A 27,256-nucleotide genomic window follows, 5' to 3' on the forward strand; every position below is an offset into this window, starting at 1 on the left:
GAGCTTGAGCAACAGAAGCTTCAGATCTAGTCTCATTTTCACATCAATTAAATCGCTGATTTCTCAGGAATTAAGGAACAGACTTTCTAGGCAAAGGTGTTGCTGGACTTGTCTTTCAAAGCGTTATGTAACGAATGGAAGCGGAGGCACAGATGTTGCAGTGTTCATTCGTTTATTGCTATTTTATTGGAACCACTGGACCACGGTCTGGTGGGCTCTGAAGGGGGTGTGACTATGCAAGCCCCAGACACCCGTAGTAAGACCCCTCGAACAGGATCAGATTGGAATGTCCGAGGGACACAGGTGCTGCCTCCAGTTAGACCCCAGACACATGGAAGCTGTCCCAGCAAAACAGGTGGACTGGCAGAGATAGCAGGTGGTGTTGAACTTGACAGAAGGCAAACGACAGAGCGAGATGCAACTGACACAGGCAATAGTGAAGTCGTCCTGGGTAATGGAGTGATGGACGGCTGAGCGGGACGGGACTGGCATTGGCAGTATGGGTAACATTCCAGGAGACGGAGTGACATACAGCTGGACTCTGAGAAGTCAAACAGTATTAGCTGGCAACTGGCTGGTCACTAGCGGTACACAGACAGAATGCAGGCACAATAGTGCAGGAACCGGAAATTAGCAACAGGAAACACTTGCTGCTCCTGCACCCCCTCTATGGTAGGGGGGCAAGAAATAGCATTTGTTTTAACACCATTGGTTAGGAGCATATTTGAAAAATGCGCGCTGTCTCTTTAAGACCTCAGCGTCAAACCAGGAGACCTGCTGGCTGCTCAACAGAAAGTAGGAGAAGGGGAGGAGCCAGAGATTGAAGCTGGGCAGTGGGGAGCAGACTGAGAGCGGGAACCCCGACGGGGACCCTGTGGAGGTATGGATGTTACAAGTTACATCCACATATAGATAGTTTGGGATGTGAAATCCTGCTGACAGGTAAAACACAGCAAAAACACAATAAGAACAGATTGATATTGCTTATTTTGGTGTGGACACCTGTAGAAAATAGCAGCACATGGGAACATAAGTTAGTCCGTTCAAGCCTCACTAAAAACACATATGGGAATGCAGGTCTTTGAAATGTAAATCCCTCGACATTTTAATATCTTCAATTTGTTACTGCATTGCCGAGAAATTATAATTTTAATTCATATACAACAAATGAGGCATTAAATATTCTGGGCATGACATAGCACTTAACAAAACTCTGACTCCACTGTTGTTTCCCCACTCACCATTAGTCACTTTAGCTTGATTCATAGCTCATTGTTTGTGTGACGTCAGGTGCCAAGCAAGAAAAACAGACACTGAGCAATCAATCAAGCTAAAGAGGCTGAGGATTGGTGGAGAAACAGTCTATAATAGCAGAGATTTGATAAATATTCTGTCATGCCCAGAACACTTAAAGTCTCATTGACATATGAATTTAATCTCTAATTCACCTGGAGTGCAGAAACAGATAAACAGTATTACTTTTCAAAGATCTTTATGCCCATATACAGTTGTGTGAGAAAGTGTTTGCCCCTTCCTGATTTCCTATTCTTTTGCATGTTTGTCAAACTTAAATGTTTCAGATCACCAAACAAATTAAAATATTAGACAAAGATAACACAAGTAAACACTAAATGCAGTTTTTATTATTAAGAGAAAAAGAAAATCAAACCAAAAGAGCCCTGTGAGAAAAAGTGATTGCCCCGAAACCTAATAACTTGGGCCACCCTTACCAGCAACAACTGCAATCAAGCGTTTACAATAACTTGTAATGAGTAGTGTTGAGCATTCCGATACCGCAAGTATCGGGTATCGGCCGATACTTGCGGGTATCGGAATTCCGATACCGAGAACCGATACTTTTGTGGTATCGGGAATCGGTATCTGGATTAATATCAATGTGTAAAAGAACGAATTAAAATAAAAAATAGGGATATACTCACCTCTCCGACGCAGCCTGGACTTTACTGCCGTAACCGGGAGCCGTTGTACCTAAAAATGAGTGCTTGAAGGGCCTTGGATGACGTCACGGTGCTCTGATTGGTCCGTAGCGGTCGCGTGACCGCTACGGACCAATCACAAAGCAGTGACGTCACCTAAGGTCTTTCAAGCGCTTGAAAGACCTTAGGTGACGTCACTGCTTTGTGATTGGTCGCGTAGCGGTCACGCGACCGCTACGCGACCAATCAGAAGCTGCGGACGTCTTCTAAGGTATTTCAAGCGCTTGAAAGACCTTAGGTGACGTCACGGCTTTGTGATTGGTCGCGTAGCGGTCACGCGACCGCTACGGACCAATCAGAGCGCTGTGACCTCATCTACGGCCCTTCAAGCTCGCATTCTTAGGTACAACGGCTCCCGGTTACGGCGGTAAAGTCCAGGCTGCGTCGGAGGGTGAGTATATCCCTATTTTTTATTTTAATTCTTTCTTTTACACATTGATATGGATCCCAGGGCCTGAAGGAGAGTTTCCTCTCCTTCAGACCCTGGGAACCATACAGGATACCGTCCGATACTTGGTGTCCCATTGACTTGTATTGGTATCGGGTATCGGTATCGAATTAGATCCGATACTTTGCCGGTATCGGCCGATACTTTCCAATACCGATACTTTCAAGTATCGGACGGTATCGCTCAACACTAGTAATGAATCTTTCACAATGCTCTGGAGGAACTTTGGCCACTCATCTTTGCACAATTGTTGTAATTCAGCCACATTGAACCAGTACCAGAGCTGACTACTTTCTGCAGCCAATTTAACTATTGAAAGTGTTGTCATCTACTAGACTGGCTGCAGTGGTTACACTACACCACCATTGGATGTCTATTCAATAAGAATGATGGAGGAAGCAGTACTGAGTAAGGAGGAGTGGAGTCGGTCCAGGAGGTTCAGTATCATTTCTTGTCTTTTTTTAACCTCCTTGGGCACAATGGTAGTGGTAGTTGACAACTATTGATGAGCGAGTATACTCGTTACTCGAGATTTCCCCAGCATGCTCGAGTGATCTCCAAGTATTTGGATGAGCTCGGAGATTTAGCTTCTGTCGCCGTAGCTGTATGATTTGCGGCTGCTAGACAGCCTGAATACATGTGGGGGTTGCCTGTTTGTTAGGAAATCCCCACATGTATTCAGGCTGTCTAGCAGCCGCAAATCATGCAGCTACGGATACAGAAACTAAATCTCCGAGCACATCCAAATACTTGGAGATCACCCGAGCGTGCTCTGGAAACCTCGAGTAACGAGTATACTCGCTCATCACTATTGATAACTCCTGTATGCAATATACCTCTGCAATAACATTTCACACACTATTTTTATGTTTTAGGAGACAATCAAGCAAACATAGCGCAATCAACTTCCAACTGGTAAAGATGTTTATTAATTCTCACAAACTGCAATAAACTTAATGCACGCAACAATCAAATCATATCCTTTTTTTAACTCAGCCTCCCAAAACCCAACTCATGTTTTGCTTATAATCTATTTAGATAAAGTCCTACTGGGCAAAAATTAGCTTTCATTTCCATCTATTTATAACATGTACCTTTTATTGAATACTGAAAAAACACAATTCTAGATTCCTTTAATTTCTCAAGAGGGTGGATTAAAAATACCAATGGCTAGTATGCTTATCATAGATGTACACACTTCATTTTATCCATAATCGATATGAATACCACCATAACATGATAGTAATAATTGACAGTAGGAGCAATAGTGGCTAGTCAGTGCGAATTTATCTAATTTAACTATAAGCTTTTATAGAAATAAGTTAGTCCAAGCTTATCTACAGCATAGTCACATTTAAGTAATGGCAATTAGGTAAGGAGGCTTAGTAATATGATTTATAGCATAATAGAAGGGTTATAGTATTTTTAATAAAACAAACTCAGTTAGGAAGTGTAAAATTACTTTGGCTTAAACTTGACGAGCCAAGAACCTAGTGGTATTCAATAGAGATGAGCAAACCTTTCAAGGTTCAGATCGGTTTGGATTCGGTGAACAGACTGATGTTCGCCGTACAGTTCGCCGAACAGTTTGTCAAACATATCTGAACCTCATTGAATTCAATGGGAGGCGCAGCCAAACGCAAAGACAACACCTTCAGGGGGTGGGGGAAAAGCTGCCCAAAAATTTCAAATTAAGGGCAGACACCCGTAAAAGTTGCAATGGACCCGCAATAAAAATTTGATAATGGCACAGCAGCAGTCAGCCATGGGCCACGCATGATGTATTAAGATCTGTCCCAGCATTTACAGCTTTGAATTTAAGTTTAAATTAAGACAAGGTATATGAGGGACCTGTGTAAGCCTGCTGTGCTGGGAGCCCTGATACCTTATGCAACACCTCAAACGCTATTTTTGATCAGCCACACTCACAAATATGGCACAAATATCAGCTTAGTAACACAGGTAGTTGACTAAAAGTAATTGCAGGCCTACTAGTCTAGGAGCCCTACAGCTACAGGCAACACACATGAAGGAGATCCAACTTGGAGTCCAAACATTTCCCAAAATTATTGACACACACCACTAAAGTGTCATCAATTTCCCAGCATAGAAAAATCATAATTGCTAAATTTGTTGAAAACTTCAGTTACTGTACGGTCTACTCAACTCCCTTTCTTTGACAGCCACACAGCGATATAATTGTTATTATTTATTTTTATAGCACCATTTATGTGAAAAGGTGTATACATAATAAAAGCAAGTACAATAATCTTAAACAATACAAGTCACCGACTGCTACTGGAGGAGAGAGGAACCTGTCTGTGAGGGATCACAGTCTACAAAGGATGCGTGAGGATACAATAGGTGAGGGTAGAAATGCTTGTGCAGCGGTATGGTGAAGTGCTGGTTAGTGTAGGTTGTAGGCTTTAAACACCAACTTGGTATACCAGGGTCTTAATCAAGAAGAAAACCAATTGAGAAAACCAAAAAACCCTTAAAATTAACTAGTATAAAACTAGACTAAATTTTGTTTAAATGCAGATTGCACATTTTCTGTTAGTACAATAAACCTCATTTCAAGGCAGAAACATTACTGCGTCCAACAGTTATTAGATATATGAAACTGAAATAGCTGTTGCAAAAAAAAAACAATTTTTATAAAACATTAAGCTTAAGATTAATAGGGGTGCCCAAACTTTTTCATATAACTGTATTTATTCAGATTCCTTTGGAAGTTTCCTATGGTAGGCGACAGTATGATATGTTGGGGTACACAGTTCCAGAGTAGAGGGGATCTACAGGAGAACTCTAGTATGTAGGGTTGAGCGACTTTCATTTTTTTAAGATCGAGTAGGGTTTTGGGAAACCCGATTTTGTCCAGAGTCGAGTCGAGTGCAGTCGGCCGATTATCGCTAAAAGTCGGGGATCGACCGAAACACGAAACCCAATGCAAGTCAATGGGGAAGCATAGTCGGCAGTGAGTGGAGGCCAGGAAAACACCTACAGTGCCCATTTTAATGCCAAAAACATCCATTCTTGTTTCTGAAGCTTGCCAATCTTAATTAACTGTATAATAATAGTTGGGCATAGGGAATTGGGGGAAAGTTGTGGGGGGAGTAGGGCTGGCTCAAGTTTTTCGTGGGCCCAGGAAATGCGGACTACGTCACGGCGGTGTTGCAGGGAAAGGTAAGTATTTAAACGTTGCAAGTGCTGTGATCCTGAGCAAGCAGGGGGGGGCCCACTCGTTCGCATTGGCACTGGCACAGGGCCCCTCAAAGTACGGCGGTGTGTTTGCATGGCGGGGGCGCCTCCCACCAGCAGCGACACTTTTGCGTACTCTGAGGGGCCCTGTGCCAGTGACGTCGCCAACGAGTATGCCCCCCCACCTGATGAAGGAACCTGCACTTTCATCTGCACCTTCCTCTTTGTCCCTGTGTAAGGTGGTATAACATGCGAGAAGGGGAACCTTACTTTCAGCAGGGTCAGATTCTGGCTGTGTAGAGTACAAGGGGAATGTAGTGGTCTAGGTCAATGTACCAGCAGACTCATTTAGCAGTGGCTGGGCAATGGGCAGGATGAGGAGGAAACAGATATAGGGCCAAAGAATAAAGTAGGCTAAATGCAGTTCAAAATTGGTAACAGGACTAAACAGGCGGCATTGCTTTGTTCAGTGGAGTAGCAAACCCAAGAGCAGCAGACACTGTTTCAAGGGCCTAACCACACTAGTAGGCCAAATGCAGTTTAATATCTGATAGTATAGGGCGAAAGCCAGAATGTGGAAGCTCAGCTTTGTTCAGTTGAGGACAACACCAGGGAGGGGCAGACACCTTTAGTAGGCCGGAAAAGCCTATTGCATTTTTTAAAATGGTAATTTGGAGCAGAAGGTTGAAGCTCAGCTTTATTTAGTTGAGGGCAACACCAGGGAGGGGCAGAAGCCGTTAGTAGGCCCTAACCACCATTTTGTTTTTTAAAAACCACTTAATGAGAGCCGGAAGGTTGAAGCTCAGCTTTATTCAGTTGAGGACAACACCAGGCAGGGGCACACAGACAGACACCTTTAGTAGGCCGGAAAAGCCTATTGCATTTTTTAAAATGGTAATTTGGAGCAGAAGGTTGAAGCTCAGCTTTATTCAGTTGAGGACAACACCAGGCAGGGGCACACAGACAGACACCTTTAGTAGGCCGGAAAAGCCTATTGCATTTTTTAAAATGGTAATTTGGAGCAGAAGGTTGAAGCTCAGCTTTATTTAGTTGAGGACAACACCAGGCAGGGGCACACAGACAGACACCTTTAGTAGGCCGGAAAAGCCTATTGCATTTTTTAAAATGGTAATTTGGAGCAGAAGGTTGAAGCTCAGCTTTATTTAGTTGAGGACAACACCAGGCAGGGGCACACAGACAGACACCTTTAGTAGGCCGGAAAAGCCTATTGCATTTTTTAAAATGGTAATTTGGAGCAGAAGGTTGAAGCTCAGCTTTATTTAGTTGAGGACAACACCAGGCAGGGGCACACAGACAGACACCTTTAGTAGGCCGGAAAAGCCTATTGCATTTTTTAAAATGGTAATTTGGAGCAGAAGGTTGAAGCTCAGCTTTATTTAGTTGAGGACAACACCAGGCAGGGGCACACAGACAGACACCTTTAGTAGGCCGGAAAAGCCTATTGCATTTTTTAAAATGGTAATTTGGAGCAGAAGGTTGAAGCTCAGCTTTATTTAGTTGAGGACAACACCAGGCAGGGGCACACAGACAGACACCTTTAGTAGGCCGGAAAAGCCTATTGCATTTTTTAAAATGGTAATTTGGAGCAGAAGGTTGAAGCTCAGCTTTATTCAGTTGAGGACAACACCAGGCAGGGGCACACAGACAGACACCTTTAGTAGGCCGGAAAAGCCTATTGCATTTTTTAAAATGGTAATTTGGAGCAGAAGGTTGAAGCTCAGCTTTATTTAGTTGAGGGCAACACCAGGGAGGGGCAGAAGCCGTTAGTAGGCCCTAACCACCATTTTGTTTTTTAAAAACCACTTAATGAGAGCCGGAAGGTTGAAGCTCAGCTTTATTTAGTTGAGGACAACACCAGGCAGGGGCACACAGACAGACACCTTTAGTAGGCCGGAAAAGCCTATTGCATTTTTTAAAATGGTAATTTGGAGCAGAAGGTTGAAGCTCAGCTTTATTTAGTTGAGGACAACACCAGGCAGGGGCACACAGACAGACACCTTTAGTAGGCCGGAAAAGCCTATTGCATTTTTTAAAATGGTAATTTGGAGCAGAAGGTTGAAGCTCAGCTTTATTCAGTTGAGGACAACACCAGGCAGGGGCACACAGACAGACACCTTTAGTAGGCCGGAAAAGCCTATTGCATTTTTTAAAATGGTAATTTGGAGCAGAAGGTTGAAGCTCAGCTTTATTTAGTTGAGGGCAACACCAGGGAGGGGCAGAAGCCGTTAGTAGGCCCTAACCACCATTTTGTTTTTTAAAAACCACTTAATGAGAGCCGGAAGGTTGAAGCTCAGCTTTATTCAGTTGAGGACAACACCAGGCAGGGGCACACAGACAGACACCTTTAGTAGGCCGGAAAAGCCTATTGCATTTTTTAAAATGGTAATTTGGAGCAGAAGGTTGAAGCTCAGCTTTATTTAGTTGAGGACAACACCAGGCAGGGGCACACAGACAGACACCTTTAGTAGGCCGGAAAAGCCTATTGCATTTTTTAAAATGGTAATTTGGAGCAGAAGGTTGAAGCTCAGCTTTATTTAGTTGAGGGCAACACCAGGGAGGGGCAGAAGCCGTTAGTAGGCCCTAACCAAAGTTGAAGGCCAAATGCAGTTTAATTTCTGATACTATAGGCCGAAAGCCAGAAGGTGGAAGCTCCGATTTAGACAGTGGAGGACAATTTGAATTAGGGACTGCAGACAGACTTAGTAGGCTGTCCCCTGTGGACCATGCATCCAACACATTAACCCATTGCGCCGTAATGGACACGTAATCTTCCGTGGCCATGCCTACAGGTCCATGCGTCTGTTGTCAGGTGCACCTTTGTACTCACAGATTGCCAGAGTGCATGGACAATGCGGTCTTCTACATGCTGGTGGAGGGTTGGGATGGCTTTTCTCGCAAAAGAAGTGTCGACTGGTTAGCTTGTAGCGTGGTACAGCGTAGTCCATCATGGCCTTATTAATAGTAAATAAAATATATAACTAGGCTCTATGAACTTTTAAATAGGTTCCAGGGGTACACGGGCAGCATTGGTGTGGTCAGTGGAGGAGTATTGCAAGTAGGGGCTGCAGACAGGCTATCAAAGGCCTAAAATACCAAACAGTAGGCACTCATGGCAGTTTTACATCGGTTACATGGATACACAGGCAGGCACTCCAGGCAGCATTGTGGTCAGTGGAGGAGTATTGCAAGTAGGGGCCGCAGACAGGCTATCAAAGGCCTAAAATAACAAACAGTAGGCAGTCATGGCAGTTTTACATCCGTTACATGGATACACAGGCAGGCACTCCAGGCAGCATTGTGGTCAGTGGAGGAGTATTGCAAGTAGGGGCCGCAGACAGGCTATCAAAGGCCTAAAATAACAAACAGTAGGCAGTCATGGCAGTTTTACATCGGTTACATGGATACACAGGCAGGCACTCCAGGCAGCATTGTGGTCAGTGGAGGAGTATTGCAAGTAGGGGCCGCAGACAGGCTATCAAAGGCCTAAAATAACAAACAGTAGGCAGTCATGGCAGTTTTACATCGGTTACATGGATACACAGGCAGGCACTCCAGGCAGCATTGTGGTCAGTGGAGGAGTATTGCAAGTAGGGGCCGCAGACAGGCTATCAAAGGCCTAAAATAACAAACAGTAGGCAGTCATGGCAGTTTTACATCGGTTACATGGATACACAGGCAGGCACTCCAGGCAGCATTGTGGTCAGTGGAGGAGTATTGCAAGTAGGGGCCGCAGACAGGCTATCAAAGGCCTAAAATAACAAACGATAGGCTCATTGCAGTTTTACAGCGGTTACATGGATACACAGGCAGCTAGGTGGTGAGTGGAGGAGTATTTAAAGTAAGGACCGCAGACAGGCTATCAAAGGCCTAACATAACAAACAATAGGCTCATGGCAGTTTTACAGCGGTTACATGGATAGACGGGCAGGCAGCTTGGTGGTGAGTGGAGGAGTATTTAAAGTAGGGACCGCAGACAGGCTATCAAAGGCCTAACATAACAAACAATAGGCTCATGGCAGTTTTACAGCGGTTACATGGATACACGGGCAGGCAGCTTGGTGGTGAGTGGAGGAGTATTTAAAGTAGGGACCGCAGACAGGCTTCAAAGGCCTAACATAAGAAAATGGGCTGGCTGTAGGCACTTTATAATTGGTTCCAGGGGTACACGGGCAGCAGTGGTCTGGTCAGTGGAGGACTAGTGGAAGGAGGGACCGCAGACAGGCTTCAAAGGCCTAACATAAAAAAATGGGCTGGCTGTAGGCACTTTATAATTGGTTCCAGGGGTACACGGGCAGCAGTGGTCTGGTCAGTGGAGGACTAGTGGAAGGAGGGACCGCAGACAGGCTTCAAAGGCCTAATAAAAAAATGGGCTGGCTGTAGGCACTTTATAATTGGTTCCAGGGGTACACGGGCAGCAGTGGTCTGGCCAGTGGAGGACTAGTGGAAGGAGGGACCGCAGACAGGCTTCAAAGGCCTAACATAAAAAAATGGGCTGGCTGTAGGCACTTTATAATTGGTTCCAGGGGTACACGGGCAGCAGTGGTCTGGCCAGTGGAGGACTAGTGGAAGGAGGGACCGCAGACAGGCTTCAAAGGCCTAACATAAAAAAATGGGCTGGCTGTAGGCACTTTATAATTGGTTCCAGGGGTACACGGGCAGCAGTGGTCTGGCCAGTGGAGGACTAGTGGAAGGAGGGACCGCAGACAGGCTTCAAAGGCCTAAAATAACAAACAATAGGCTCATGGCAGTTTTACAGCGGTTACATGGATACACGGGCAGGCAGCTTGGTGGTGAGTGGAGGAGTATTTAAAGTAGGGACCGCAGACAGGCTATCAAAGGCCTAAAATAACAAACAATAGGCTCATGGCAGTTTTACAGCGGTTACATGGATACACGGGCAGCTTGGTGGTGAGTGGAGGAGTAGTGCAAGGAGTGTCTGTCCCAGTACTCCCAAAATATAAATAGATGTTAATGTCTCGCAAAACAACCAAAACAAAAAAAAAGGTGGCATACTTAGGTACAGGGGTGGGCTCATCTGCTGAGTTTCTGACATAGTAATTTGGCAGTAACTATTTAATGGTGCCAATATAGGACACAGACACAGACTACTTTAAGTTGCATCATAGATGTCTACAAATTTGTATTGTCAGTGCCAGACATTGAATGATGTCAGCGAATAGACTAAAGATTGGTGGAGCTGTGCGACATAATTTTGCATGTGGTAGAGCACATTTTGAGCTGGGGTAGGGGGGAACTCTCTAGAGGCCGGCGGGACCGCCCCAGGGCCCCTCATGTTACAACGGTGTGTCTGACGTTGGGTGCGCACCACCACCGCCAGAGACACTACATTGTACTATGAGGGACCCAGTAGCAATGCCGTCAACCAAAAGCGAGCACACCCACCTCTTCAGACAAACAGCAGTCTCACGGGTGCTTGCGCCAAGTCGCGATACCACGGCCCCGTGTGGGGAGTTTGGCCATTTAGGGAGGTGTAAACATGTCGTATGCTGTACAATCAGCTGCAGCAAATTAGACATTAGAAAAGTAATTCACAGGCAAGAGCCTTTCATAGGAAAGCTAGGTGTCGGCCGGGCAAGGTGGGGCAAAAGATTTCGAAATCCAGTTGTGGTTCATTTTAATGAATGTTAGATCGTCAACATTTTGGGTAGCCAGACGAGTCCTTTTTTCGGTTAATATTGAACCTGCAGCACTGAATACTCTTTCTGATAGGACACTTGCTGCCGGGCAAGCAAGCTCCTGCAATGCATATTCTGCCAATTCTGGCCAGGTGTCTAATTTGGAGGCCCAGTAATCAAATGGGAATGACGGTTGAGGGAGAACATCGATAAGGGATGAAAAATAGTTAGTAACCATACTGGACAAATGTTGTCTCCTGTCACTTTCAATTGATGCAGCAGTAACTGTCCTGTCTGCGGTCATAGCAAAATCACTCCACAACCTGGTCAGAAAACCCCTCTGTCCAACGCCACTTCTGATGTGTGCACCCCTAACACTCCTAGTCTGCTGCCCCTTGGAGCTCGTGTGAGAACGATCACATGCGCTGTGTGCTGGGAATGCCTGAAGCAAACGGTCAACAAGAGTTGATTGTTTGGTTGCTAATATTAGTTCCAAGTTCTCATGTGGCATAATATTTTGCAATTTGCCTTTATAGCGTGGATCAAGGAGGCAGGCCAACCAGTAATCGTCATCGTTCATCATTTTCGTAATGCGTGTGTCCCTTTTTAGGATACGTAAGGCATAATCCGCCATGTGGGCCAAAGTTCCAGTTGTCAAATCTCCGGTTGTGATTGGTTGAGGGGCAGTTGCAGGCAAATCTACGTCACTTGTGTCCCTCAAAAAACCAGAACCCGGCCGTGACACGCAACCAATTTCCTGTGCCCCCGGGAAAGGTTCGGCATTAAAAATATACTCATCCCCATCATCCTCCTCGTCCTCCACCTCCTCTTCGCCCGCTACCTCGTCCTGTACACTGCCCTGACCAGACAATGGCTGACTGTCATCAAGGCTTTCCTCTTCCTCTGGTGCAGACGCCTGCTCCTTTATGTGCGTCAAACTTTGCATCAGCAGACGCATTAGGGGGATGCTCATGCTTATTACGGCGTTGTCTGCACTAACCAGCCGTGTGCATTCCTCAAAACACTGAAGGACTTGACACATGTCTTGTATCTTAGACCACTGCACACCTGACAACTCCATGTCTGCCATCCTACTGCCTGCCCGTGTATCCTCCCACAAATAAATAACAGCACGCCTCTGTTCGCACAGTCTCTGAAGCATGTGCAGTGTTGAGTTCCACCTTGTTGCAACGTCTATGATTAGGCGATGCTGGGGAAGGTTCAAAGACCGCTGATAGGTATGCATACGGCTGGCGTGTACAGGCGAACGTCGGATATGTGAGCAAAGTGCACGCACTTTGAGGAGCAGGTCAGAGAACCCAGGATAAGTTTTCAATAAGCACTGCACCACCAGGTTTAAGGTGTGAGCCAGGCAAGGAATGTGTTTCAGTTGGGAAAGGGAGATGGCAGCCATGAAATTCCTTCCGTTATCACTCACTACCTTGCCTGCCTCAAGATCTACTGTGCCCAGCCACGACTGCGTTTCTTGTTGCAAGAACTCGGACAGAACTTCCGCGGTGTGTCTGTTGTCGCCCAAGCACTTCATAGCCAATACAGCCTGCTGACGCTTGGCAGTAGCTGGCCCATAATGGGACAACTGGTGTGCAACAGTGTCATCTGCCGATGGAGTGGTTGGCAGACTGCGTTCTGTGGAAGAGCTGTAGCTTCTGCAGGAGGACGAGGAGGAGGAGGAGGAGGGGGTGCGAACGCCTACAGCCAACTGTTTCCTAGACCGTGGGCTAGGCACAACTGTCCCTAAATTGATGTCGCCTGTGGACCCTGCATCCACCACATTCACCAAGTGTGCCGTGATGGACACATAACGTCCCTGGCCATGCCTACTGGTCCATGCATCTGTAGTCAGGTGCACCTTTGTACTCACAGATTGCCTGAGTGCATGGACGATGCGCTGTTTAACATGCTGGTGCAGGGCTGGGATGGCTTTTCTGGAAAAAAAGTGACGACTGGGTAGCTCGTATCGTGGTTCAGCGTACTCCATCAGGGCTTTGAAAGCTTCGCTTTCAACTAACCGGTAGGGCATCATCTCTAACGAGATTAGTCTAGCTATGTGGGCGTTAAAACACTGTGTACGCGGATGCGAGGATAAGTACTTCCTTTTTCTAACCAGAGTCTCATGTAGGGTGAGCTGGACTGGAGAGCTGGAGATCGTGGAACTTTCGGGTGTGCCGGTGTACATGGCAGACTGAGAGACGGTTGGAGACGGTATTGTTTCCGCCGGTGCCCTAGATGCAATATTTCCTCCTACAAAACTGGTGATTCCCTGACCCTGACTGCTTTTGGCTGGCAAAGAAACCTGCACAGATACTGCCGGTGGTGCGGAAAATGGTGGCCTTACAGTGACGGAAGGGATGTTGCGTTGCTGACTAGCTTCATTGGCCGAGGGTGCTACAACCTTGAGGGACGTTTGGTAGTTAGTCCAGGCTTGAAAATGCATGGTGGTTAAGTGTCTATGCATGCAACTAGTATTTAGACTTTTCAGATTCTGACCTCTGCTTAAGCTAGTTGAACATTTTTGACAGATGACTTTGCGCTGATCAGTTGGATGTTGTTTAAAAAAATGCCAGACTGCACTCTTCCTAGACTCGGATCCCTTTTCAGGGATTGCAGACTGAGCTTTAACCGGATGGCAACGCTGTTCTCCAACAGGTTTTGGCTTTGACACGCGTTTTGGGCCAGATACGGGCCCGGCAGATGGAACCTGTTGCGATGTTGATGCCTGCTGCGGCCCCTCCTCCACCTCCGCTTCTGAACTACTGCCGCCTGCACCCTGTTCCCCCAATGGCTGCCAATCGGGGTCAATAACTGGGTCATCTATTACCTCCTCTTCCAGCTCGTGTGCAACTTCGTCTGTGTCACTGTGTCGGTCGGTGGTATAGCGTTCGTGGCGGGGCAACATAGTCTCATCAGGGTCTGATTGTGGATCTGTACCCTGAGAGGGCAATGTGGTGGTCTGAGTCAAAGGAGCAGCATAGTACTCTGGCTGTGGCTGTGCATCAGTGCACTCCATGTCAGAATATACTTGTAATGGGCATGGCCTGTTAAATGTTTCACTTTCTAAGCCAGGGACGGTATGTGTAAAGAGCTCCATGGAGTGACCCGTTGTGTCGCCTGCTGCATCCTTCTCTCTTGTTGTAGTTTTTGCTGAGGAGGACAAGGAAGCGACTTGTCCCTGACCGTGAACATCCACAAGCGACGCGCTGCTTTTACATTTACCAGTTTCGGAAGAGGAGGCAAAAGAGCTAGAGGCTGAGTCTGCAATGTAAGCCAAAACTTGCTGTTGCTGCTCCGCCTTTAAAAGCGGTTTTCCTACTCCCAGAAAAGAGAGCGTTCGAGGCCTTGTGTAGCCTGACGACGAAACTGGCTCCACAGCTCCAGACTTAGGTGGAATATTTTTATCCCCACGACCACCTGATGCTCCACTACCACTACCATCATTACCAGCTGACAATGAACGCCCACGACGACCTCTTGCACCAGACTTCCTCATTGTTTTAAAATCTTAACCAAAGTAACTTTATTTGTTGCTGTCAAACAACTTACACGGTGAGCTATAACTTCAGTATGATTTCAATATCCCTTAACAGGTTGGTGAGACCACAAGGAAAATCAGGCACAATGTTACACACTCTGTTTTCTGTGGCACAAAATCACAGAGATGACACACACGCAGGACTGTCACTCAAGCACTAATGTCAATATTAATCTCCCACCTAATTTATTTATTTTTTTTTCTCAGGGAGACTTTAGAAACCAAATAATATTAAAAAAAAAAAAAAAAAAAAGGCTTTCTATGGCCCACAATTAGAGAGAGAGAGGTGGCACACCCAGGAGTCAAGACTGGCGCACAAGCTGAAAGGGCAATATTACTCTCCCACTGTTTTTTTAAGTTTTTTTTTTTTTTTTCAGGGAGACTTTAGAAACCAAATAATATTAAAAAAACCAAAAAAAAAAAATGCTTTCTATGGCCCACTGAATGAGAGAGAGGTGGCACACCCAGGAGTCAAGACTGGCACACAAGCTGAAAGGGCAATATTACTCTCCCACTGTTTTTTTATTTTTATTTTTTTTTTTTCAGGGAGACTTTAGAAACCAAATAATAAGAAAAAAAATAAATAAATAAATAGGCTTTCTATAGCCCACTGAATGAGAGATAGCACACACAGCAGTGGCACACAAGCCCTGACTGAGGCCAATATTTTTCTCCCACTGATTGATGTAGTGTTTTTGTGTTGAGGTAGATTTTAGAACACAAATCAAGGAAAAAAAAAAAAATGCTTTCTATGGCCCACTGAATGAGAGAGAGGTGGCACACCCAGGAGTCAAGACTGGCACACAAGCTGAAAGGGCAATATTACTCTCCCACTGTTTTTTTATGTATTTTTTGTTTTTTAAGGGAGACTTTAGAAACCAAATAATAAGAAAAAAAATAAATAAATAAATAGGCTTTCTATAGCCCACTGAATGAGAGATAGCCCACACAGCAGTGGCACACAAGCCCTGACTGAGGCCAATATTTTTCTCCCACTGATTGATGTAGTGTTTTTGTGTTGAGGTAGATTTTAGAACACAAATCAAGGAAAAAAAAAAAAAATGCTTTCTATGGCCCACTGAATGAGAGAGAGGTGGCACACCCAGGAGTCAAGACTGGCACACAAGCTGAAAGGGCAATATTACTCTCCCACTGTTTTTTTATGTATTTTTTGTTTTTTAAGGGAGACTTTAGAAACCAAATAATAAGAAAAAAAAAAAATAAATAAATAAATAGGCTTTCTATAGCCCACTGAATGAGAGATAGCACACACAGCAGTGGCACACAAGCCCTGACTGAGGCCAATATTTTTCTCCCACTGATTGATGTAGTGTTTTTGTGTTGAGGTAGATTTTAGAACACAAATCAAGGAAAAAAAAAAATGCTTTCTATGGCCCACTGAATGAGAGAGAGGTGGCACACCCAGGAGTCAAGACTGGCACACAAGCTGAAAGGGCAATATTACTCTCCCACTGTTTTTTTATGTATTTTTTGTTTTTTAAGGGAGACTTTAGAAACCCAATAATATTTAAAAAAAAAAAAAAAAATAGCCTTTCTATGGCCCACTGAATGAGAGAGAGAGGTGGCACACCCAGGAGTCAAGACTGGCACACAAGCTGAAAGGGCAATATTACTCTCCCACTGTTTTTTTATGTTTTTTTTTTTTTTTTCAGGGAGACTTTAGAAACCAAATAATATTAAAAAAACCAAAAAAAAAAATAGCCTTTCTATGGCCCACTGAATGAGAGAGAGAGAGGTGGCACACCCAGGAGTCAAGACTGGCACACAAGCTGAAAGGGCAATATTACTCTCCCACTGTTTTTTTATGTATTTTTTTTTTTTTAAGGGAGACTTTAGAAACCCAATAATATTTAAAAAAAAAAAAAAAAAAAGGCTTTCTATGGCCCACTGAATGAGAGGGAGAGAGGTGGCACACCCAGGAGTCAAGACTGGCACACAAGCTGAAAGGGCAATATTACTCTCCCACTGTTTTTTTATTTATTTTTTTATTTTTTCAGGGAGACTTTAGAAACCAAATAATAAGAAAAAAAATAAATAAATAAATAGGCTTTCTATAGCCCACTGAATGAGAGATAGCACACACAGCAGTGGCACACAAGCCCTGACTGAGGCCAATATTTTTCTCCCACTGATTGATGTAGTGTTTTTGTGTTGAGGTAGATTTTAGAACACAAATCAAGGAAAAAAAAAAAATGCTTTCTATGGCCCACTGAATGAGAGAGAGGTGGCACACCCAGGAGTCAAGACTGGCACACAAGCTGAAAGGGCAATATTACTCTCCCACTGTTTTTTTATGTATTTTTTGTTTTTTAAGGGAGACTTTAGAAACCCAATAATATTTAAAAAAATAAATAAATAGGCTTTCTATGGCCCACTGAATGAGAGGGAGAGAGGTGGCACACCCAGGAGTCAAGACTGGCACACAAGCTGAAAGGGCAATATTACTCTCCCACTGTTTTTTTATGTATTTTTTGTTTTTTAAGGGAGACTTTAGAAACCCAATAATATTTTTTTAAAAAAATAAATAGGCTTTCTATGGCCCACTGAATGAGAGGGAGAGAGGTGGCACACCCAGGAGTCAAGACTGGCACACAAGCTGAAAGGGCAATATTACTCTCCCACTGTTTTTTTATGTTTTTGTTTTTTTTTCAGGGAGACTTTAGAAACCAAATAATATTAAAAAAACCAAAAAAAAAAATAGCCTTTCTATGGCCCACTGAATGAGAGAGAGAGGTGGCACACCCAGGAGTCAAGACTGGCACACAAGCTGAAAGGGCAATATTACTCTCCCACTGTTTTTTTAGGTTTTTTTTTTTTTTCAGGGAGACTTTAGAAACCAAATAATATTAAAAAAAAAAAATAAATAAATAGGCTTTCTATAGCCCACTGAATGAGAGATAGCACACACAGCAGTGGCACACAAGCCCTGACTGAGGCCAATATTTTTCTCCCACTGATTGATGTAGTGTTTTTGTGTTGAGGTAGAATTTAGAACACAAATCACGGAAAAAATAAATAGGCTTTCTATGGCCCACTCAGTGAGAGATGGCACACACAGGGATGGCACTGTAGCAGAAATGCCAATCTTAATCTCCCACAAAAAAAACAAAAAAAAAACAGGGACTGTCCTACAATTACTATCTCCCTGCAGTAATCTAAGCCAGGTATGGCAGGCAGCAATAGGAGTGGACTGATGCACAAATTAAATAAAAAGTGTGGACAAACAAAAAAGATAGCTGTGCAGAAAGGAAGGAACAAGAGGATATGTGCTTTGAAAAAAGCAGTTGGTTTCCACAGTGGCGTACACACAGCAATACAGCTATCACGGAGCCTTCTAGGGCAGCCCAATGAGCTACAGCGCTGAGGGGAAAAAAAAAAAAAATAGCTTCCACAGTCCCTGCACACCGAAGGTGGTGTTGGACAGTGGAAATCGCTGCAGCACAAGCGGTTTGGTGGTTAGTGGACCCTGCCTAACGCTCTCCCTGCTTCTGACGAAGTGGCAGCAACCTGTCCCTAAGCTCAGATCAGCAGCAGTAAGATGGCGGTCGGCGGGAACGCCCCTTTATAGCCCCTGTGATGCCGCAGACAGCAAGCCAATCACTGCAATGCCCTTCTCTAAGATGGTGGGGACCAGGATCTATGTCATCACGCTGCCCACACTCTGCGTTCACCTTCATTGGCTGAGAAATGGCGCTTTTCGCGTCATTGAAACGCGACTTTGGCGCGAAAGTCGCGTACCGCATGGCCGACAAGCACAGGGGTCGGATCGGGTTTCATGAGACGCCGACTTAGCCAAAAGTCGGCGACTTTTGAAAATGATCGACCCGTTTCGCTCAACCCTACTAGTATGCAATTATGGGAAGAGGAGGGAGAAGGGGAGTAGAGAGGAGATCTTGTGATCAGAGGTTGCATGCAGGTAAGTACCAGGAGAACAGGCCACAGATGTATGGAGGAGACAGGTTTTGGATCGCTTTGTATGCCAAACTTAGGGTTTTGAACAGGAGTCTCTGGGCAATGAGGAGCCAATGCAGAGATTGCCAGAGGGGAGAAGTCAGGGAATAGTGGGGTGACAGGTGGATTAGTCAGGTAGCAAAATTTAGGATAGATTGAATGGGTGCTGGATGATGATTAGGTTGTAAATCCCACTTGGCGTGAACCCAGAGGCACGCAGCTGAGTAGCTCATCAGAGAAGGTGGAGGAGGATGAAGATGCAGCTTCCCATTCAGACAGTGAATGATGCAACCATGACAAGCACTGCATCCTCAGTAGTCACAACTCTGACTGTGGCAAACAGCAGTAGCAGGTCTGAAATTTGCAGGGGCGGCAAGGGTTGGCTAGTCTGGCCTTTTTTTGAGACTACAAAAGATGACCCAACTCATGTTATCTGCCAACTTTGTAAAAAATGACTAAGGAGAGGCAAAAAATCCAATAATTTGCCTAGTGCATGCATGAACCGGAATAAGCGTGATCAACATGCGTTAGTCTGGAAATCTCACTGCCCTAAGATGCGGACTAGCGGACTTCGCCAACCACCGGCTGAACAATTAACCACATCTGCTGCTTCTTTCTCCTCTATCAACGTGGCAAATGTTCTTGCACAGTTCTCCGCCTGCAGAACCTCCACTTGTTTAACCGCTACAGTGGTGGTGAGTGAGAGCCCGTCATCTGTTACAGAAGTAGACATGCCTGCTGTGTTTGATCGATCTTAAACACAGAGCACATTTCATCTTTCTCAATGCACCATAATATCCCCGCCTGCACCTCACTCGCAGTCCGGCAGTTTGTCGTTTTCACCCTACTCCACCCTCTGTCAGCACAGCAGCCAGCTCTCATTCATGCAATTGTGGTCATATAAAAGATTGTTTCCTCCTACACAGGGTAATGCTAAGAGCTTGAACTTTACCATCTTTAATATACTAATAATAATAATCTTTATTTAAATAGCGCAGACATATTCCGCAGAGGTTTACAAGTCAGCAGTTCATATAAAACAGTCATAAGTTATAAAGTAATAATCCAATAAATAAATAAAAAATAATGAAGACTCTGTTCATAAGAGTTTACAATCTATAAAGAGGCGGAGATGACATAAAGTACAGGTGTTTACTTGCAATGATTGTCCAAACATCTTGAAGAAATGGGAAGTAGATAAAGGCTGCATGAGCTAGTCACCAGCCAATAGCTGTAGTGCTTTTGGGTGCGGTTGAGTTTGATGACAAATTATGATCAGAGAAGTAGAGAATGAGCTACAGTATATATAGTACAGACCAAAAGTTTGGACACACCTTCTCATTTAAAGATTTTTCTGTATTTTCAAAGTTGGTAAGTTGTGTTTAATCCTAATTTCTAGGGGTAGAAATGGGAAGAGGTGAGTTCTCTAGGTAGGAGATTGAACAGAGCTGAACAAAGACCAGATATGGGGAGGTGGGGCTGTTTATGAGGATGTTGAAGTATCCCAGGATAAGGGTTGGCAGTTCTGAGAACATGAAGTGTGGCAGCAAGGCAGAAAAGTGGTCAAGGAAGTGGATGGTTGAGCCTGGCAGATGGAAGACCCTGATTGGGTGGACCTCAAAAGAAGAATAGCATCCAATCAGCCTGTATTATTTATTTATTTATTTATTTTAAAAAAGGATTGGTGGTGGCAGCGAACAATGTGGGGTTATCGAGGAGTTAGCAGTGATTGTATAGCGCTATATACAGATATTCCACGAATTGAAATCCGGAGGTGTATATGCCGCACACTCACTGCTATTTTTCTAATAACTAATTTTTGGGAACAGTCTGCAGCCTCATCGGTTGATTGTTGCCCAATTGTGTAATTGTCTGGATGATAGGAGCCATCTGAGAGCTCTTCGCTCCAAAGATCACAGCGGGTGGTTCTGCGTGACTCCCAGCCTGTGATCTCTGTGATAATTGGATGAAATCCTCGACAAATTGGTTGGCCAATCCAATCTGTTGGCCATGGAAGTGCAGCTTTCTGTCTTGTGGATACAGACGCTTTTTGAAAGCTGATGGCCGTCGCAGTCCTCCAGTACCAGTTGCTCACTTGCCATTACTTCTCTAAGAAATATGTGCCTGCTCCACACCAGCATGTTGCAGACAACATCAGCCATTCCTTGAAAAAAAATCTATGTTTGACAGGGTTCATTTCTACACTGACTACTGGTTGAGCAAGCATGGATATGGGCGTTACTTCTCGCTGACTGGACACTGGGTGATTCTGGTGGCTGTGGGGGAAGGCAGTGAAGGGTCTGCTCCAAAAGTCTTGGAATCACCAAGGCTTGCAGGGCTCTTGGGGAAGGAGAACTAAACCACTACACAACATAAGACGGATAACTAAACTACTAGACAACAAGGGTTGGAGAACTAAACTACTAAACACCCAGGTTTGGATAACTAAACCGCTACAAACCAGAAGATGGAGAACTAAACTACTAGACAACAGGGCTTGGAGATATAAACTACTGAGCATCTAGTTTCAGAGAACTAAACCGCTACACACCAAGGGATAGTGTCAGTATTCTGGGTTTTTTAAGTCACCTTGTGAATGGTTTTGCCCTTTGTTAAGATGGAGTTTGCTGTTTTTGTCTGCCCTACTTCCTGTTCATTTGTTTAAAACCCGGGTCAGGTGTCAGCCTCTTTGCTGGAGTATTCTGATTCTGTTCTCCTTCAGCTCAGCTGCTGGTTCTGAGTGTGTCTCTACCTCTGGCTCTGGACATTTCCTGCATTTGTAAGCTACACTCTCTAGGTTATCATTAGTCTGCTGACTTTGAACTTAACCCTCGGTTCACTCCTTCTGGTAAGAACTGTGTTTTTGGAACTTTGTTTCGGGACTTGTTTCAGGACTGTATGTTGCTACTTAATCCTTCATTTACTCCCCCCAGTGGGAGCTGTTGGAACCAACATCAGTATAATACTTTAATGTGAACCTGTTTCTGAACTCTCCCGTGTTCATGCCACACCTGGGATGAACTTGTGGACTTGTTCTGGACTTCCCTGTGTTTACTTCATACCTGGATTTGACTCTTTCTATGCCGACAGTGTTTGGATCTGCACCACATCGCCTATCACACTCACCTTGCTGAGGACTCTGCCTTAAGAACTCCGCCGATTCGCTGTATATATTTCAAGGACTCGTTTCATTTCAGGACACTGTGGGTTATCAGTATATTGTTTTGGGTGTTATTGCTGTTGTTCAAATACACTATTTGCACTAAAGAAACCCGTCTCTGTCTGTTCATTGCCCCATGCTATCAGAATCCTTGAGTTCCTACAATAGTATTACAGGATACTCCAGAATTAAAAAAGGATTCTGCTGGGGCAATGACAGAGACACAGTAATAATTATAGGGGATAACTCAGGAGACTCTTTGCGTTGAACATGACAACTACAGGACACAGTTTTATAAATGGTAAAGTCTATATTATCACACGGTGATTCAAACAGGTGCAGAGAGAAACTCAAGTCCACAACACTTGGTGCAAATAATAAACGCAGCTTAGCAGTCTATAGGAAACTTCAGAGGAAAATGCAATCAAGCACAAAATCTATGAAGCACAGTTATTCTTGAGGATACTTGACACGAATAAATCCTTAGTCCAGGCACAGATAGATATGCTTATTAGGCAGTTCAAATCATATCTTAGCTCAACCAGGGAGGCCTGGTTAATAGTCTCAGGTTATTGCAAAGCAGAAACAGCTTACATGTCCAGCAAATGCAGATGGAAGTAAACACAAACAGCAGATGAAGGAGGATTACTGGAACTGGTGTATGCAGCAAGAACTCAGAGCAGAGTAGCAGGATCACCACACAGGTTCACATGAGCAGGTGTACAGCCAGGGAGTAATCAGAGGTCAGGAGCTGGATGCAAGGCAGAATACTCTAGCACAGACTGAAGGCTTGGGTGGAGTTTTATAGCAGAAAGACACAGTGCACATGAGACCAAAGACGCCATCTTGGAAAAGGGCAGTAATGCACAAAAAGTAAAAAATGTTCAGAGTCCTGACACACGGGTAGACAGGAGGTGGCGGCTATACAAAATAAGATTAGAGACATGGACTCCCGGGCTAACCACAATGCGCAGGTGTTTGGTCAGGCTCTCCAGGATTTACGTACCCTGGTAGAAGCTCAGGTTACACCACCTGCTCAGCATACACCACCTGTTCAGCATACACCACCCACCAGTATGCCTCAATTGCCTCCTTTCCGGTTTAATGGTGACCGAAGTCAATTCCGCGGGTTTGTTAATAAATGCATATTATTTTTTTTATGTACATGCCTCCTACTATCAGTCAGATAGATCTAAGGTACTATGTATTATTATGTTGTTGACTTCACGGGCACTGGCTTGGGCAAATCCAATGGTTGAAAGTCGTGATGTACGTCTAAATAATTTGGATGATTTTCTGGCAGCTATGGCGCAAATGTTTGATGATCCCAACCGCCGTGCCTCCGCTGAAAAATCCTTGCTTTCCTTACGCCAGGGGAAACATTCAGTCATAGAGTATATTACTGAATTTAAGAGGTTAGTAGTGGATACCAACTGGGATGAAAATGCTTTATTACCAATTTTCAGGAAAGGGTTGTCCAGTACAATCAAGGATGAGCTAGCTCGCTCAGAGTCTCCACAGGAGTTTGAGTTATTTTTACAACACTGTGTGCGTATTGATATCCGCCTAACTGAACGCAGACAAGAGAAATGGGCGGCTTCAAATTGCATCGCTAATTTTACTCTTCCGTCTAGGGAAACTACCAGCAAGAACCCGCGGGAAGCTGAGGAGGTGCCTAAGCAAGTGGACTCACTACAAAAACATGAGAGTATTGAACGCCGTGAATATCGGTTTCGTGAGCGCTTATGTTTTTACTGCGGTCAATCGGATCATTTCCTTATTAATTGTCCTAAATGTTCCAGGCGACCTAACAAAGTGTTGGCGGCAGTAGGGGACTATGACAATACGGACACTGAGTCAGAAGTTTCAGAGATCAGTTTACATATAGATGCTGCGGTTGCCCTAACAGTGATGCCGACTTCCCCTAAAGATCAAGGGGAGAAATACTCACATTGTTCTCTTCCTATTCAGATTCTGTGGGAGGGACAGTGGATACCAAGTTCTGCTATGATAGACTCTGGAGCAGGTGGAAATTTCATGGATTCTTCTTTTGCCAGGGAACATGGTATTAAGACACAACTAAGAGCCTCACCAGTCACCATGGAAACGGTGGATGGTTCTCCATTAGTTTCCGGACCTGTAGACTGGGAGACGGTGCTTCTGAAGTGTAAGATGGAACCAGACCATCAGCAGATACTTTCCTTTATGTTAATATCTTCTCCTCATTTTCCTGTAATTTTAGGAATTCCCTGGTTACGGTCACAGAATCCAAGCATCAATTGGGAAACCAAGGAGATATCCTTCCTTCCGAAGTGTAGCCCTGCCATCAGTCCACAGGTAATGGCTCCAGTTACCCAGAATTTGGAGGAAACGAAACAGGCATCTACTCTCCCTCTGGTTTACCAGGAATTCTCGGATATTTGTGACAAAAGGAAGGCTGACCAACTCCCTCCACATAGACCTTATGACTGCCCCATAGAGCTGGTTCCAGGGTCAGCGATTCCTTTTGGTCATGTTTACCCATTGTCAGCTCCAGAATTAAAGACATTACGAGAATACATAGATGAGAATTTAGCCAAAGGGTTTATCCGACCATCCTCTTCACCAACCAGAGCCCCCATATTCTTTGTAAAAAAGAAAGATGGCACTTTAAGACCTTGTATTGACTACCGGGAGCTAAACAAGGTAACCATTCGTAACAGGTACCCGTTGCCTTTAATTCCTGAATTGTCGGAGAGAGTTCGCCAAGCTAAAATATTTACCAAATTAGATCTTCGCGGCGCATATAACTTACTCCGTATACGTCCCGGAGACGAATGGAAGACAGCTTTCAGATGTCAGTATGGACATTTTGAATATTTAGTGATGCCATTCGGACTCTGTCACGCTCCTGCTGCTTTTCCAACACTTAGCCAACGATATCTTCAGGGATTTACTGGATCACTATGTAGTAATTTACCTGGATGACATCTTGATTTTCTCTGATTCACTACAGGAACATCAGGAACATGTCAAGACCGTGCTCAGATGTTTGAGAGATAATCATTTGTACATCAAACTCGAAAAGTGTGAATTTCATTGCTCCAAGATTCAATTTTTAGGCTATGTTATTTCTCCCCAGGGATTGAATATGGAGTCCAGCAAGATCCAGGCGATCATAGATTGGCCGGTACCAGGAAACATCAAAGAGGTACAACGATTCATTGGTTTTGCTAACTTTTATAGACGTTTTATCCGGAATTTTTCAGAAATTGTCCATCCCATCACTCTCCTCACTAAGAAGGTGAAAAAGTTTGTATCGTCTTTGCAAGCCCAGGAAGCCTTTGGTCGCCTCAAGGTTTGTTTTACCACAGCTCCGATATTGACGCACCCGGATCCTGCACTGCCTTTTGTCGTGGAGGTGGATGCTTCTGACTGTGCACTGGGAGCAATCCTCTCAAAACGAACCGGAGACAAAGGTTTGTTGCACCTTCTTTTCTCACAGGTTATCATCTGCTGACCTGAACTATGATATTGCAGATAAGGAACTTTTGCCAATCATTTCCACCTTTAAGGAATGGAGACACCATTTGCAGGGAGCAATTCAACAGGTAGTGGTGCTCACAGATCACCGTATTCTGGAATTCCTTAAGTCCGCCAGATGTCTTTCTCCTCGACAAGCTAGGTGGAGTTTGTTCTTGAACCAGTTTGATTTTTTCATCTCGTACCGCCCAGGTTCACGTATTGGGAAAGCCGATGCACTATCCCGAATCCACACAATGGACTCCGTGCCTGGGACCCTGTCTAAGACCATCTTGTCTGATGCCAATTTCATAGGAGTGCTCCAGGACCGGGACTTGTGGGAGGAAATCAAGCTGGCCTATGATGGTGACGTATTTCTTGCTGCCCCACCTGACAATGTGAATCTTGTCTTTCAGAATGGTGTATGGCTTAGAGAGCGCTGTATTTATGTCCCTGAGGCTGTGAGACTTCGAATTCTCAAATTGGTCCATGACTCCGTATTGGCTGGTCATCGGGGGGTACAGAAGATGCAGGAATTTTTAAGTCTCTTTTTCTGGTGGCCTACCTGCTTGAAGGATGTGAATGACTATGTCCGCTCTTGTGAGGTTTGTGCCCGGTACAAGGTTCCTCGTGTTTCACCTACTGGCCTTCTTAAGCCACTACCCGTACCATCTCGCCCTTGGGGGTCTATTTCGATGGACTTTATTGTGGAGTTACCCACCTCTGGCGGTAAAAATACTATTTTGGTGGTAGTGGACCGTTTAACGAAGGCTGCTCATTTTATTCCTTGTACCGGTCTTCCCTCAGCTACAGAGACAGTGGATCTGGTTATCCAGAACGTTTTCCGGCTGCATGGGGTACCAGATGAGATCATCTATGACCGGGGAATACAATTTACCTCCAGGTTTTGGAAAGGATTTTGTTCTGCGCTCCACATTAATGTTTGCTTGTCTTCTGCATACCACCCTCAGACCAACGGGCAGACTGAGCGAACCAATCAAACCTTGGAGCAATATCTATGCTGTTACGTCAGTCATTTGCAGGATGATTGGCTGAAGCTACTTCCACTAGCGGAATTTTCGTATAACAACTCACAGAGCAGTTGCACAAAGGTAATGCCTTTTTTCGCCAATCTGGGATATCATCCAAATATTTTGCCTAGGTCTCCGGTTGCTACTTCGGTACTGGCAGTTCAAGACAGTGGCGGTGTTGCAATGTAATCTTGAAGTTTTGAAAGACTCCCTGACCGCAGCACAGGAGCGTTACAAGTCGGCCGATAGATTCCGGAAACCGGCACCCATGTATAAGGTAGGAGACTCGGTTTGGTTGTCCACCAAGAATCTAAAATTGGGTGTTCCTTCGCAGAAACTGGGACAGAAGTTCATTGGTCCATTCAAGATCACCGGGATTGTGAGCTCTGTTGCTTGTCGGCTGAAGCTGCCACGAACTCTAAAGGTACACCCAGTATTTCATGTTTCTTTATTAAAACCGGTCTCTCTTAACACATTTCAGGGACGTATCGTACCTCCTCCTCCACCAGTGTTGGTTGATGGCGAAGAACAATTTGTGGTACAGGACATTATCGATTCAAGACTTCATAGGAACCGGCTTCAGTATCTAGTTAGATGGCAGGGTTACTCTCCTGAAAACGATTCTTGGGAACCAGTAAGTAACATCAATGCTCCCCTGAAGGTTGCTCAATTTCATCGTAGATACCCAGACAAGCCTGGTCCAGGTTCGTCCTGAGGCCGTTTCTAGGGGGGTGGGGGA

Source organism: Ranitomeya variabilis, chromosome 1 (genome assembly GCF_051348905.1).
Source record: "Ranitomeya variabilis isolate aRanVar5 chromosome 1, aRanVar5.hap1, whole genome shotgun sequence".
NCBI classification, from domain to species: domain Eukaryota; kingdom Metazoa; phylum Chordata; class Amphibia; order Anura; family Dendrobatidae; genus Ranitomeya; species Ranitomeya variabilis.